An 11,776-nucleotide genomic window follows, 5' to 3' on the forward strand; every position below is an offset into this window, starting at 1 on the left:
ATTGCCTCATTCTCAAACTGAATGCTAAAAACAATTGAATAGACATGAATAGATATTTTTAACATAACTTCCTAGCTATGCATTGGATAAACTGTTATTAAAAAGACTATACATAAAGCAAATCCAAAGTCCAAGCAGGTTGCCTCACTCTCATCCATGAGGCCCTTCTACCTTCTGCCACTGCTGCTCCAATGTGCAAGGAAAGAGATTTCAATCTGCCTTAAACTTAAACACATCCCTGCTCCCAAATCCTCGAACTTGTCTAAGGGTATCACCCCTACTCAGGATCCGGCTTGGAGGGGGAACACAGGATCACACAACAGCTGTGTGTTCCCTTTCTCCCCACCTTGCCCCACTCTCTGGCATTCTTGCCTGTCCTGCAGATTTGTATCTTATTCAAGTTTTTTCTATGCCCCAGCCTTTAATATTTTCCCTCCAGATCTAAGCTATCAACTATAAAAGCCAGGAAGGGATTGCCTTCTCTCTCTACATTCTGCTTTTGGCATCCACTGAACTAAAGATTATCTAACAGTAAAGTTGTCCCAATAGAGGAGAAGTCAGGGTGAGAGGGGGACGTGAGAGTGAAATACTGGGAAGAAAGAAATTGGGTTGAATATTTTAATGACATTATCCAGGCTACACATCTTGTATCCCCAAGGTTGTCAAGAATATGTGTATGTGTGAACCCCGCCCCCCGGTGAGTAGTGAACTCACCAACTCCTTAGATACCGATTCCTGTTTTAGAAAAGACTTTTACTTCCTTAAGTAAACCTTTACTGTTTATAAAAATTAAAGTATACAAACACACACACACACACACACAAACACACGAGAGGCAGGGTGATGTCAGAGCCCTCCTCTTAACCACTATACCCTCCCACTTCCGAAAGCAGGGAACGCATTTCATCTTGATGTAATGTCCATATGGAACAGAATTTATCACATCTACCAAATGGTGAGAAAACTTCCTAGCTTGAGTCCCTTATCCAGTTGTCATTGCCACCTTTATCTCCTCTTTGCTTTTCCCCTAAATGACTCTCCTCACCCCAAACAAACACACACATTTAGGTTTCTTTCTTTCTCTGTCTCTGTCTTTGTCTCTGTGTCTCCCTCATCTTTACTTTCTCTCTTTTTTAGCATAAAATTTACTAATCCTTCAACCTTTAAATAATAATTTAGTATATTTTCTTAATACATTAATTTTACATACAGTATATATATTCTAATGTATATTAGTTATTATAAAACCAATTAATATTGGTTATCTAGGTAAGAGTCTACCGCTAAAAGAATGGTAATAACAAAAGCTGACACTTACCTAGTGTTTATCATATATACCCATTATTCTAAAAACTTTATATGTATTAAACCCATTTCCATGAAAAAAACTCCTGGTACATATTATAAGAGCTTTCTATGATTTGGTGGGAAGCTGTACTGTGATTTGACAGGAAGGACTGTCACATCTGTGGAGCTTCTGTCCACAGGCTCTTCAGAAGCCTTGTGGTTATAACTTTCCTACTTCCTAACAGAGAGGAACTGGTAGTTCCTAGTAAATCTCCTAATATTCTTTTCAACATTAACGTTCATGGAAACTTTACTTTCTGTGTAGTCTTTTTTTATAACAGTTGATCCAATTCATAGCTAAGAAATTGGTTATGCTAAAAATGTCCATTTAATTATTTTAATATTTAGTTTTCTAAATTGGACATGGCTTGGGGGGCTGGGAAAGGGAACACAAGCAACAAATGTCAGAGAGACACATGTGGGAATAAATTAAAAATGGACTTGTGCTGGGCTTGCTCCCCTCTGAAAACGGCCCCAGGAGACAAGAATCCCTGGCACAGGAAAGCTCCCCCGCCCCCAGGATTGGTCCCCTGGTTGAGCAACTTAATGGAGGCTGTGTTAATGCATCAAGGGAGCAGGGGCTTTACTTCCTAATCTGCACTTTGCACTCAGCTGCAGACACACTGCAGGCATCTCTTCATGAGGTCAACATGAGAATGAATTGCTCCCTACCATGATGCAGTTGCTGTTTGATGTGTGCAGAGATGTATGTTGGGGAGGAGCAGAGTTAAAGGCCTCTCTTAGGGGTGGCAGAGGAAATCTGGGTTTGTCCTAATAATACACTGTGGATAGGGTTTGTAAGAAATGCCCAGTGTTTAGAAGTTGTTCCAGGTACAGCAGAGTTCCTCCTGGAAAATGGATACTTAGAAATCTGTTAAGGGTAATATATTGGAGTGCTGAATTCATTAGCGGACTTAAAACTATCCACTGGGACCAAAACAAAAACAAGAATCTGCTCACTTTCCCATTTAGGTGTTTTTACTTGTTTGATTTTCCTTATTTGATCTTAAAACTGCACAGGCTGTAGACAGGGGAAATATGACCGTGCATCTAGTTTCCTCAGGACTACCATGGTTTCTGTCTGTTGTTCTGGGGTAATTATTAAAAGCATCTCTGACACCCTTGAAGAGAATCCTAGTTTGGACAATAAGTAGACTGGCCACTCTGAGGTGACAGGGATTAAGCCACACGCCCAACGTCATTCCATCAACGGTAAACTATGCTTTAATACTCCAAAGTCTGCTCGGGTAGAAGTTTGGCCTAGAAATTCACCATCACCATCCCTTGACTGGTTATTTTTGTTCCTTCTTTCTCTGACACCTAATTCACCTTCTGTTTCTCAAGTACATTGATCACCAGATTTTGGTGTGCTGTTCCACATCCCCCTGCCTCACTATACCCAAGTCAACACTACTTTTTCTAGAACAGACCCATGCCCTGACTCTGTGGCTTAATTCAAGAGATTCTGAGCATCTGTCCAGCAAGGCTAACTACTGTAACAACCACGGAGTTTTAGTAGGTTACACTGAAATAAAAATGTGTTTCTCACTAATGCAATGATTCTGCATGAGAGTCCTTGGTCCAGTGGTTCTTCTGGGCAAAATTTTTTTGAAATAATGACTCAAAGACTCCTTTCCTCTTATGGTTCCACTGCTCCCTAGGGTTGGAGCGTCCTATGCTTTCAGCTTCTAGGAAAGGACAAAAAAGAGAATGGAGAAGAGGCCTGGAAGTAGTATGTAGACTTCCACCCACATTCTGTGGCCAAAATTTAGAAAGGTAATATATCACCAGTCTAGGTTTATACACCAGAAGGAAGGAAACAGAATTTGGTTCCAAAGTCTACTAAAGTTGTCCCATCTGGTAATCAAATACCCATTTCATTCTTTCTCTCACACATGTTTGCTAAAACATCCCCTTCTGGTGGGAGATAACTTGAAATCACACCCAGATCCTTCATTCAGCTCAAAGTCTAGGGTTTCTGAGGGATGAACAGTCCTCTCTGTCAAGTTCAGATGTGGATCCCTGTGATCCAGTGGTACATGGACTAAGAAGATAAATTATCTACACTCTCACCACAATACCCAATATGCAAAGATGGATAGTATTGCTACAGTAAACCATTAGGATAAAAGAAGAATGGGAAATGCAGCAGTCACTGGTCCATAGCAATTCTCAAATCCTGTTGGATAGATAGTATGAAGACCTTCTACCCTTGTAGAAGGGTTGATCCTTCTATAGCCTCCCATTTTGTTTTCTGGAAGAAACTCCCTTGTCCATTGTTCTTTGTGACTTCTGACTCTATCCTCAAAGAGCCTCAGCCTTGAGGCCATCGTTTTCTACGGCTACCTCTGAAGAGAATATTGGAAAATATGTTCTCTTTAAGGGGTGAGCACATTTCTCAGCCTGTTTCCTTGGTAGTTTTCCGATCTATTTACTACTAGCCAGTTTATTGTGTCCAGTCATACACAAAGTTCTTTCCTATATCTAATTTTCAAGCATGTCTCAAATTTCTGCTTTCTAATACCTGTTGCTTTTTCTTTCCTCCTCCTTCTCCTCTATTTTTGTCTGAACTTAATGGTGGCTACTTTGAGGCAATCTGAAAAAAAAAAGACATATGTAGAAATTAATTGTTATTTTCCACAAGGATGAGCATTAATAGGTCCTTGTCTCTCAAAACCACTGTCTTATGCGTTATTATTTGAGGTCTAGAAACTCATATTTTCCAATCCTGAAAAGCCCCACATGTCTGATCTCTTTCTTCTCCTTTTCATTGTTGCTTGCAAACTTGTCAATTCCTTTCTGAGTTCAAATCTTTCTTCTGATATTTTGCTAAAGGCATTCAATAAGCCAACATGTTCAAAGCTGTTTCTTTTCAATCAATTCTACTAGAAACATAAGCTTATTAGGAAGGTCTATCTTCCAAATTGTTGCAGGCACAGTTCTCCAAATATTTTACCATTGTATCACATGGAGTGCCAGCTTTCCAGCTTCTGATACAGCATTCCTCATTGCCCACTGTCTGACCACTGAGCTATTGCCATATATTTTAGGTTATTGTTAATGGCAGCCCCCAACTTCAAAATACCCATTTTCCAATTAGTCAAAAGCTACTAACTATTGTTACCAACAACTGCAAAATTCTGATGGCTGAACAACATGAGAACTTGTTTTTAATTCATGCAACAGCTTCATCATCAAGGATCTTGATCAGGTGATTCTTTGGGAGTGGGGGGCGGTGTCTCTCCTCAAAGAGATAACTTAGGAATCCAGGGTATCTCCACCTTGTGGATCTACCATCCCCTGAGGATTTAGAATTCTTTGTTTCTAGTTTTGTGGGTGGGTGTTTTAGGAACAAACTTAGTTTGTAGGGGCAAGATCTGGAATTATGTCATATCACTTCTATCTACCCCCTATTGGCTAGAATTTATCTCAATCACCCCACTTAACTGCAGTGTGAGCTGATAAATATGGCCAAGCAGTATGCAAAAGAGGAAATAGAAACTGAGTGCATCCGTTAGTTTACTGACTTTCATCTCCATATTGACACTTCAGTGCCTGTTCTGCAGTGTTGGACTAGAATCCTTAAACATTTCTTCTGTGCAGGGAGCCCTATGTGAAGCTTTGCCAATAGGTGTTGCTGGAAAGGGGAAGGGGGCACCTCTTCCTGGTCTGGCATAATAAGTTTTGCTTTCTCTTGCCCCTGCTGCACAGTCCCTGGTGCTGTGTGTGGTGACATCCAGCAGTGCTGTGTCTCAGATGCACACCTAGTTCTTCAACAAACTTGTAGCTCCAGCATAGGACTGGTGACCCCCCAGCATCCCTCTTCATGTGGGCACCATACACTCAAGGCTTCACACTGGCAGCAGTACTCAACTCTCTTTGAACATCTGTTCAACAGATGCAGAGGACCTGAGGCCCACCAGCCTCAGGTCTTCTGCACCCTGGAGTATTGTCTCCTGTTTATCTGTTACAGTGGACCAGCTCTGACTTGGGAAAACCAGAGGATGTCTCCACTATCCAGTTGACTGCAACCACACTGCTCTAATGAGTTCTGATACCCAGGCTTGGAGTTACAAGGTTTTCCTTCCTCGGACACTCTCGCTCAGCCCTAGGATGTCCATTAGATAGAGTTCTCTTTACCTCTTTATAGTTACTTCTCTATCATAATTTAATAATTTAATAATTCTTTACAATAAACTTCTCCTATTCAAATGATTGCATGGCCTTTGCCTTCAGTTTGGATTTAGGCTGCGACATGCACTGCGTTTGGTGAGTGTATAGCAGTTTCTGTCCTAGTCTGTGTCACACATGTGAGCTCCAGACAGTTTCTGTCAAGTTCCATAACACAGGGCATATTTCATGGAGAAGAGAACTGAAACCCAGGTTTTCTGATTCTAAATCACCATAAGGGATATGGAATCATATAGGGTGTGGCAAGGGAACTTTTCAGTAGAGAAAAATCAAGTACAACAGCATTGTTTCCAAAAGATAATGGTTCCTTACCAAAGGTATTTAGGATGATAAAACCATTTCTTCAACGTTAAACACAAAGTGTTATGTTTAAAAGATTGAAAATAAATTTCCTTGACCCTGCCAGATTTAGATGTAAGATTAAATAAATCATATTTTTATCCATTTCTTTCTGTGTGTAATTTTTATTGACATACTGTAAAACTGACTCTTTTAAAGTGTACAATTTAGTGTTTTTTAGTATATTGACAAAGTATGCTACTATCACCACTATCTTATTCTAGATCATTTTTATCACCCTAAAAAGAAACCCTGTGTCAATTAACAGTCATTCCACTTTCCCCCTCTGCCCCCAGCCCTTAGCAACCACCGTCTACTTTCTGTCTCTATGGCTTTACCTGTTCTGGAAATTTCACATAAATGCCATCATACAATATGTGGCTTCTTTCAACTAGCCTAATACCTCCAAGGTTCACAAGTGATGTAGCATGTTGCATATGATTTTTAATGTTTGATTTTTACAATCATTGAAATATATTATAGCTTCTCTGTCACCAATAAAACCTATGTTAAAAATACTAGGACAGCCATCGGGTTTTCTCTTCTAAAGAAAAAGGAATCATTATGAAGGAGGAAAGTAAAAATCTTATGTTTTCATTTTCATGAAAATCTAAATGTGAGCAAAAAAGAAAGTGAAAAATACCTTGAATTCTGCCTTTTAAATTTTCTCTCATGGTGTACTGCTACTAATAATCAACACTTATATAACACTTCAGAATTTCAACATGTTTTTCTATTGAATGCCAAAGGTAACACCTACTGCAGGAATTATATGCTGTGCTTTAATTCCAGGAGACTGTAGGAATAGTATAAATAGCACTACTATTTTTTTTGAGTTGTTATTATTACACATCCTAAATATAAGTTAATAAAACCTCTAATATTTCTGTAAAAATGCTTCTATGAAGAGAGATTGGCAAAAACCCACACAGCAGTTTCCTTTTTGTTTCTTTGTTTTTTTTCAGAGAAAAACTTGAAGGTGAATTAATCACAAGCAGTCTCTAAAAGAGCAGTGTGATCTAATGTTATTAAAGTTTTTCCATAATATAAGATGGGAAATGAGATGTGATATAGAATGTTATCACCACAATCATATCTGTATTTAATTTTTTTAACCCTATCTTTGGAGGTATTAAAAGCTATTGCCAAGTAGTAATAAAATTCTAGCCTGTGTTAAGTAAGGATCTTTGAAATGCTCCTCTGAGATATGAGGTAGGAATATTATTACAGCTGGAGAAAGAGACGATGGTAAGTTAAGTGACTTGTCCAAGGAGACACAATAAATCAGATGTAGGCCTTAGGAATAAACCTTGACCTCCCTTTAAGACTTTTCTCTGTGATACCATATGGCCTTTCTGAGCCACTGGAAGTTTCCTCATTAACCCCTGCAGTTAATTTTCATGTTTTAAAAGGCCTTTACCAGATACATAAATATAACCCTCTTTAATACATTTTCTCAGGCAATGTAAATTAAAGAAATCCACTCCTAATAAAGACCAGAGAGAATCTACCTTATCTACAAGACATAGGAAACCCAGTAACTTTGAATAATGACTTCCAGCTGCCCCTAGTAACTGATACGAGGTTATCACATGGCTTAGCTTATTACCCTTATTATTGAGGACCGATACACAAATATGTTGGGACTACTGGCTATAGTTTTTCAATAATGGGAGCAGCATGTGGGATAAAATATGGACTCCAAAGGTTTCCTAGTGATGTGCAAATCAGAAACACTGATTCTTATTCCCAGTGTTAAAGATGCCTTTTCCAAAAATTACAATATTGATAAATTAGATTCAGATAGAGGGGCAACTATACTTCATAGGATGCTTCACATCAGGAGGTATCTGCTCCCCAGATACTATCTTGTGTGATTACTTTATTGGCCTCCTTGTGTTCTTCTGCATTTCCGAAGAATAGATGTATCTCAGGAGCTCAAGACACAGTGTTTCCATTCTCCTTCCTGACTTGGATTTACCATCTGTGGTACAAATTGTATATGTTGCTGCTCCTTAAGAACACTGGCCATGCCCTTTCATGACAGTTCTTTACAGTTTCTCACCTCAGCACCCAAGTCATAGAAGCCGGCTTTTCACTGAGGTGGGAGTCCTCTTCTTAGGTCCTGAGCCTGGAGGAGAAGCCAAAATTTCGTTTACACTCTAATGTTATCTGTAAAGATACTCCCACCACAAAGAAAACAAACTTTTATATCATTGTAATAGAATAATTAATACATTGGTAGGAAGCAACCATATTTGGGAAACTTTTCTAGGAAATCTTAACAGCTCCATCCAGAAACTATTGGTAAGTATTTGTCCCACATTATATGACTGAAGGAGTTTGCAAAAGTGACCCTTCCAAGAATAAAAGGAGAGTCTTTCCTGTGTGTAAATTCTAGTTTCAGAGACTTCAAGAAATAAAAAGGAAAAGGCTTAATCTCAGGAAGCTCTAATATATAAAGCAATGTGTCCCATTGTATCAGCCAGAAAAACAGAAACAAAAACAGAAAGAGCAGGAGATTTTAGATAGATAGGAAGACAGATAGATAGATACATAAATAGATACTAATTTTAAGAAAGTAGGTCATGAGGAGCCCCAAGTATCCAGGTGGTAGTCAGTGGAGTCATTGCTGTGTCTCCAGGCAGAAACATTCCCACTAAGGTCTCTAGACCAGCAGAGCATAAGGTCATGAAGACAAGAAGCAAAACTTTTGCTAGTGAATCACTAAGCGTAGTAGTGAGAGGTACCACTCCATTTCCACCTCTTGATTCCTGGCCTATACTGGTTATGTGAAAAACAACAACACCTATTGGACACTGATCTAGAGCATAGACAAATCCCTGGAGAACATTGCCCCAGGCTTGCAAGGTATTTCCAACTACCTAAAGCTGTAACTGAGTCTTCAAAAGACGGTTCCACTGTTTTATTAAGCTAGCTGTTCAAAGCAATGGGATGCATGATAAGATCAGTGAATTCCTGAGCATAGGCCCATTGCCACACTTCTCTTGCTGTGAAGTGATTTCCTTGATCAGAAGCAATGCTGTGTCAGAGAATTGTTCAAGATGGCGGAGTAGAAGGACATGGGTTCACTTTCTCTTGTGAGAGCACAAGAATCACAACTAACAGCTGAACAGTCATCGATAGGAGGACACTGGAACTCACCAAAAAAGATGCCCCACATCCAAGGACAGGGGAGAAACTGCAGTGAGATGGTAGGAGGGGAGCAATCACAATAAAATCAAATCCTATGCCCACTGGGTGGGTGACTCACAAACTGAAGAACACTTATACCACAGAGGTCCACCCACTGGAGTGAAGGTTCTGAGCCACACATCAGGCTTCCCAACCTGAGGGTCCAGCAATGAGAGAAGGAATTCCTAGAGAATCAGGCTTTGAAGTCTGGTGAGATTTGACTGCAGGACTTTTACAGGACTAGGGGAAGCAGAGACTCCACTCTTGGAGGGCACGCACAAAGTTGTGTGTGCATCAGGACCCAGGGGAGGGAGCAGTGACCCCATGGGAGGCTGAACCAGACCAAGCTGCTAGTGTTGGAGGGTCTCCTGCAGAAGCGGGGGTGGCTGTGCCTCACTGCAGGGACAATGACACTGACAGCAGAAGTTCTGGGAAGTACTCTTTGGCATGAGTCCTCCCAGAGTCCACCATTAGCCACACCAAAGAGCCAGGTAGGCTCCAGTGCTGGGTTGCTTGAGACCAAACAACCAACAAGAAGGGAACCCAGCCCCACCCATCAGCTGACAAGTGGATTAAAGTTTTACTGAGCTCTGCCCACCAGAGCAACACCCAGCTCTACCAACCACCAGTCCCTCCCGTCAGGAAGCCTCTTAGATAGCCTCATCCACCAGAGGGCAGACAGCAGAAGCAAGAAGAACTGCAATTCTGCAGCCTATGGAACGAAAACCACATTCACAGAAAGATAGACAAAATGAAAAGGCAGAGGACTATGTACCAGATGAAGGAACAAGATAAAACCCCAGAAAAACAACTAAATGAAGTGGAGATATGGAGCCTTGCAGAAAAAGAATTCAGAATAATGATAGTGAAGATGATCCAGGACCTCGGAAAAAAGAATGTAGACAAATATTGAGAAGGTGCAAAAAATGTTTAATGAAGACCTAGAAGAATTAAAAAACAAACAAACAGAGATAACCAATACAATAACTGAAATGAAAACTACACTAGAAGGAATGAGTAGCAGAATAATTGAGGCAGAAAAACAGATAAATGACCTGGAAGACAGAATGGTGGAATTCACTGCTGTGGAACAGAATAAAGAAAAAAGAATGAAAAGAAATGAAGACAGCCTAAGAGACCTCTGGGACAACATTAAATGCAACAACATTCACATTATAGGGGTCCCAGAAGGAGAAGAGAGAGAAAGGACCTGAGAAAATATTTGAAAAGTTTATAGTTGAAAACTTCCCTAACATGGGAAAGGAAATGGTCACCCAAGTCCAGGAAGCACAGAGAGTCCCAGGCAGGACAAAACCAAGGAGAAACATGCTGAGACACATAGTAATCAAATTGACAAAAACTAAAGACAAAGAAAAAATATTAAAAGCAGCAGGGAAAAACAACAAATAACATACAAGGGAATCCCCATAAGGTTAACAGGTGATTTCTCAGCAGAAACTCTACAAGCCAGAAGGGAGTGGCATGATGTATTTAAAGTGATGAAAGGGAAGAAGCTACAACCAAGATTACTCTACCTGGCAAAGATCTCATTCAGATTAGACAGAGCAATCAAAAGCTTTACAGGCAAGCAAAAGCTAAGAGAATTCAGCAGCACCAAACCAGCTCTAAAACAAATGCTAAAGGAACTTCTCTAACTGGGAAACGCAGTGAAGAAGAAGACCTACAAAAACAAACCCAAAACAATTAAGAAAATGGTAATAGGAATATACATATTGATAATTACCTTAATTGTGAATGGATTAAATGCTCCAACCAAAAGACACAGTCTTGCTGAATGGATACAAAAACAAGACCCATATATATGCTGTCTTCAAGAGACTGACTTCAGACCTAGGGACCCATGCAGACTGAAAGTAAGGGGATGGAAAAAGATATTCCATGCAAATGGAAATCAAAAGAAAGCTGGAGTAGTAATACTCATATCAGATAAAATAAGCTTTAAAATAAAGAATGCTACAAGAGACAAGGAAAGACACTACATAACAATAAAGAGATCAATCCAAGAAGAAGATATAACAATTATAAATATATATGCACCCAATATAGGAGCACCTCAATACAAAAGACAAATGTTAACTGCTATAAAAGAGGAAATAGACAGTAACACAGCAATAATGGGGAAATTTAATACCTCACTTACACCAATGGACAGATCATCCAGACAGAAAATTAATATGGAAACACAAGCTTTAAAAGACAAAATAGACCAGACAGATTTAATTGATATTTATTTGATTTTGATATATTTAATTGATTTTATCCAAAAACAGCAGATTACACTTTCCTCTCAAGTGCACACAGAACATTCTCCAGGTTAGATGACACCTTGGGTCACAAATCAAACCTCAGTAAATTTAAGAAAATTGAAATCATATCAAGCATCTTTTCTGACCACAACACTATGATATTAGAAACAAATTACAGGGAAAAAAATGTAAAAAACACAAACACATGGGGGCAAAACAATACATTACTAAATAACCAAGAGATCACTGAAGAAATCAAAGAGGAAATTAAAAAATACCTACAGACAAATGACAATGAAAACACAAAGATCCAAAACCTATGGGATGCAACAAAAGCAGTTCTAAGACAAAAGTTTATAACAATACAATCCTACCTCAGGAAACAAGAAAAATCTCAAATAAACAAGCTAACCTTACACATAAAGCAAATAGAAAAA

Source organism: Phocoena phocoena, chromosome 17 (genome assembly GCF_963924675.1).
Source record: "Phocoena phocoena chromosome 17, mPhoPho1.1, whole genome shotgun sequence".
NCBI classification, from domain to species: domain Eukaryota; kingdom Metazoa; phylum Chordata; class Mammalia; order Artiodactyla; family Phocoenidae; genus Phocoena; species Phocoena phocoena.